The sequence below is a fragment of the Durio zibethinus genome, unplaced genomic scaffold, assembly GCF_047325235.1.
Source record: "Durio zibethinus cultivar Kanyao isolate XHJ-2024 unplaced genomic scaffold, ASM4732523v1 HiC_scaffold_402, whole genome shotgun sequence".
Classification (NCBI taxonomy): Eukaryota; Viridiplantae; Streptophyta; class Magnoliopsida; order Malvales; family Malvaceae; genus Durio; species Durio zibethinus.
The window spans coordinates 125001-130000 of record NW_028323025.1 but is presented as its reverse complement, the minus strand read 5'-3'; positions in this window follow the sequence as shown (position 1 = coordinate 130000).

The window sequence follows — 5000 nt, the reverse complement described above, 5'->3', positions numbered from 1 at the left end:
GAGCCGATGGTGGTCGAGGCAACCGCCCGCACCAGCTCGAGGCATGTGCCCACACCAAGGCCCGGCATGTATCGATGGTGTTCGACGTAGGGGCCATCTTCTGCTGATGGTGGTCGAGGCAAGAGCCCGCACCAAGGGCCAGCGTGTGCCCATGGCGCTCGAGGCAACCGTCCGCACCAGGGCCCAACGTGTGCCGATGGTGGTCGAGGCAACCGCCCGCACCAGGGCCCAGCGTGTGCCGATGGTGCTCGAGGCAACCGCCCGCACCAAGGGCCGGCTTGTGCCGATGGTGTTCGAGGCAACCGCCCGCACCAGGGCCCAGCGTGTGCCGATGGTGGTCGAGGCAACCGCCAGCACCAGGGCCCAGCGTGTGCCGATGGTGGTCGAGGCAACCGCCCGCACCAAGGCCGAGCGTGTGCCGATGGTGGTCGAGGCAAGCGCCCGCACCAGGGCCCAGCGTGTGCCGATGGTGGTCGAGGCAAGCGCCCTCACCAAGGCCCAGCGTGTGCCGATGGTGGTCGAGGCAAGCGCCCGCACCAGGGCCCAGCGTGTGCCGATGGTGGTCGAGGCAAGCGCCCGCACCAAGGCCGAGCGTGTGCCGATGGTGGTCGAGGCAAGCGCCCGCACCAGGGCCCAGCGTGTGCCGATGGTGGTCGAGGCAAGCGCCCTCACCAAGGCCGAGCGTGTGCCGATGGTGGTCGAGGCAACCGGCCGCACCAAGGGCCGGCGTGTGCCGATGGTGTTCGAGGCAACCGCCCGCACCAGGGCCCAGCGTGTGCCGATGGTGGTCGAGCCAGGAGCCCGCACCAAGGGCCGGCTTGTGCCGATGGTGTTCGGGGCAACCGCCCGCACCAGGGCCCTGCGTGTGCCGATGGTGCTGGGGGCAAGCGCCCGCACCAGGGCCCAGCGTGTGCCGATGGTGCTGGGGGCAACCGCCCGGACCAGGGCCCAACGTGTGCCGATGGTGGTCGAGGGAACCGCCCGCACCAGGGCCCAGCGTGTGCCGATGGTGCTGGGGGCAAGCACCCGCCCCAGGGCCCAGCGTGTGCCGATGGTTATCGGGGCAACCGGCCGCACCAGGGCCCAGGGTCTGCCGATGGTGCTCGAGGCAACCGCCCGCACCAAGGCTCAGCATGTGCCGATTGTGATCGAGGCAACAACCCACACCAGGGCCCAGCTTGTGCCGATGGCGGTCGAGGCAAGTGCCCGTACCGAAGGGCAGCCTATGCCGATGATGGTCGATGCATGTGCCATCACCATGCGTCATCATGTGCCATTGATGGTCGAGGCCTTGGCCGAAGTTCGATTTTGAGCCACGGTGCCCATGCTTGGCTCCAGCATGTGCTGGTGCCGCATTTTTTTCACTCGGGACAGCATCGCCGGAGCATCGTCGGAGCATCGCCGGAGTACCGCCGGAGAACCTGACCGGCGGCATTGGGGTTCCGGCGATTGGGAGGGGGGCCGGGGGGGTGTGCGCACATGATGTGCGATGGGTGCTGGTACTTGGCCTTGTGTTGGCCCCCTATCCCTCATCAAACCTCTGAGAATTCACACCCCCTTAAAGAGCATTTGAGATTTTACAGGTTTGCTACCAGTAGCCGTTAAAGTGTCTGAAATGGGGACACTTTTTTCAAACGGTCACAAAATCTTCTCTACTTCGAGTTTTTAGCTGAATTTTTTTGTGCATGCCAACAAAAATAGAAGGATCATGCCTACAAAATTTGGGGCCAAAAATCCTTATAAAAAAATTTTAAAAAATCCCGAACCGCAAAAAGTTTCGAAAATCATGAAAAATAGAAAACGAGTCATCTTCCAACGAAACTTCACGTGAAGGCTTAGGGGACCATTGTATGAATTTACAAGCCATAAAAATGGCATTGGCACGGCAGAAATTTGAAGATGTGCCTAAACCCACCAGGGCCCAGCGTGTGCCGATGGTGCTCGAGGCAAGCGCCCGCACCAGGGCCCAGCGTGTGCCGATGGTGCTCGAGGCAAGCGCCCGCACCAGGGCCCAGCGTGTGCCGATGGTGCTCGAGGCAACCTGTCGCACCAGGGCCCAGCGTGTGCCGATGGTGATCGAGGCAACCTGCCGTACCAGGGCCCAGCGTGTGCCGATGGTGGTCGAGGCAAGCGCCCGCACCAGCGCCCAGCGTGTGCCGATGGTGCTCGAGGCAACCGACCGCACCAGGGCCCAGCGTGTGCCGATGGTGCTCGAGGCAACTTGCCCCACCAGGGCCCAGCGTGTGCCGATGGCGCTCGAGGCAAGCTCCCGCACCAGGGCCCAGCGTGTGCCGATGGTGCTCGAGGCAACCTGCCGCACCAGGGCCCAGCGTGTGCCGATGGTGCTCGAGGCAACCTGCCGAACCAGGGCCCAGCGTGTGCGGATGGTGCTCGAGGCAAGCGCCCGAGGCAACCGACCGCACCAGGGCCCAGCGTGTGCCGATGGTGGTCGAGGCAAGCGCCCGCACCAGGGCCCAGCGTGTGCCGATGGTGGTCGAGGCTGCCGATGATGGTCGAGGCAACCTGCCGCACCAGGGCCCAGCGTGTGCCGATGGTGCTCGAGGCAACCGACCGCACCAGGGCCGAGCGTGTGCCGATGGTGCTCGAGGCAAGCGCCCGCACCAGGGCCCAGCGTGTGCCGATGGTGGTCGAGGCAACCTGCCGCACCAGGGCCCAGCCTGTGCCGATGGTGCTCGAGGCAACCGACCGCACCAGGGCCCAGCGTGTGCCGATGGTGGTCGAGGCAAGCGCCCGCACCAGGGCCCAGCGTGTGCCGATGGTGGTCGAGGCAACCTGCCGCACCAGGGCCCAGCGTGTGCCGATGGTGCTCGAGGCAACCGACCGCACCAGGGCCGAGCGTGTGCCGATGGTGCTCGAGGCAAGCTGCCGCACCAGGGCCCAGCGTGTGCCGATGGTGATCGAGGCAACCGCCCGCACCAGGGCCCAGCGTGTGCCGATGGTGATCGAGGCAACCGACCGCACCAGGGCCCAGCGTGTGCCGATGGTACTCGAGGCAACCTGCCGCACCAGGGCCCAGCGTGTGCCGATGGTGGTCGAGGCAAGCGCCCCCACCAGGGCCCAGCGTGTGCCGATGGTGGTCGAGGCAACCTGCCGCACCAGGGCCCAGCGTGTGCCGATGGTGGTCGAGGCAAGCGCCCGCACCAGGGCCCAGCGTGTGCCGATGGTGCTCGAGGCAAGCGCCCGCACCAGGGCCCAGCGTGTGCCGATGGTGCTGGGGGCAACCGCCCGCACCAGGGCCCAGCGTGTGCCGATGGTGGTCGAGGCAAGCGCCCGCACCAGGGCCCAACGTGTGCCGATGGTGCTGGGGGCAACCGCCCGCACCAGGGCCCAGCGTGTGCCGATGGTGATCGAGGCAAGCGCCCGCACCAGGGCCCAGCGTGTGCCGATGGTGGTCGAGGCAAGCGCCCGCACCAGGGCCCAGCGTGTGCCGATGGTGGTCGAGGCAAGCGCCCGCACCAGGGCCCAGCGTGTGCCGATGGTGGTAGCGTGTGCCGATGGTGGTCGAGGCAACCTGCCGCACCAGGGCCCAGCGTGTGCCGATGGTGCTCGAGGCAACCGACCGCACCAGGGCCGAGCGTGTGCCGATGGTGCTCGAGGCAAGCTGCCGCACCAGGGCCCAGCGTGTGCCGATGGTGATCGAGGCAACCGACCGCACCAGGGCCCAGCGTGTGCCGATGGTGCTCGAGGCAACCTGCCGCACCAGGGCCCAGCGTGTGCCGATGGTGGTCGAGGCAAGCGCCCCCACCAGGGCCCAGCGTGTGCCGATGGTGGTCGAGGCAACCTGCCGCACCAGGGCCCAGCGTGTGCCGATGGTGGTCGAGGCAAGCGCCCGCACCAGGGCCCAGCGTGTGCCGATGGTGCTCGAGGCAAGCGCCCGCACCAGGGCCCAGCGTGTGCCGATGGTGCTGGGGGCAACCGCCCGCACCAGGGCCCAGCGTGTGCCGATGGTGGTCGAGGCAAGCGCCCGCACCAGGGCCCAACGTGTGCCGATGGTGCTGGGGGCAACCGCCCGCACCAGGGCCCAGCGTGTGCCGATGGTGATCGAGGCAAGCGCCCGCACCAGGGCCCAGCGTGTGCCGATGGTGGTCGAGGCAAGCGCCCGCACCAGGGCCCAGCGTGTGCCGATGGTGGTCGAGGCAAGCGCCCGCACCAGGGCCCAGCGTGTGCCGATGGTGGTAGCGTGTGCCGATGGTGGTCGAGGCAACCTGCCGCACCAGGGCCCAGCGTGTGCCGATGGTGCTCGAGGCAACCGACCGCACCAGGGCCGAGCGTGTGCCGATGGTGCTCGAGGCAAGCTGCCGCACCAGGGCCCAGCGTGTGCCGATGGTGATCGAGGCAACCGACCGCACCAGGGCCCAGCGTGTGCCGATGGTGCTCGAGGCAACCTGCCGCACCAGGGCCCAGCGTGTGCCGATGGTGGTCGAGGCAAGCGCCCGCACCAGGGCCCAGCGTGTGCCGATGGTGGTCGAGGCAACCTGCCGCACCAGGGCCCAGCGTGTGCCGATGGTGCTCGAGGCAACCGACCGCACCAGGGCCCAGCGTGTGCCGATGGTGGTCGAGGCAACCGCCCGCACCAGGGCCCAGCGTGTGCCGTTGGTGGTCGAGGCAACCGCCCGCACCAGGGCCCAACGTGTGCCGATGGTGCTGGGGGCAAGCGCCCGCACCAGGGCCCAGCGTGTGCCGATGGTGGTCGAGGCAAGCGCCCGCACCAGGGCCCAACGTGTGCCGATGGTGCTGGGGGCAACCGCCCGCACCAGGGCCCAGCGTGTGCCGATGGTGATCGAGGCAACCGCCCGCACCAGGGCCCAGCGTGTGCCGATGGTGGTCGAGGCAAGCGCCCGCACCAGTGCCCAGCGTGTGCCGATGGTGGTCGAGGCAAGCGCCCGCACCAGGGCCCAGCTTTTGCCGATGGTGATCGAGGCAACCGGCCGCTCCAGGGCCCAGCGTGTGCCGATGGTTATCGGGGCAACCGGCCGCAC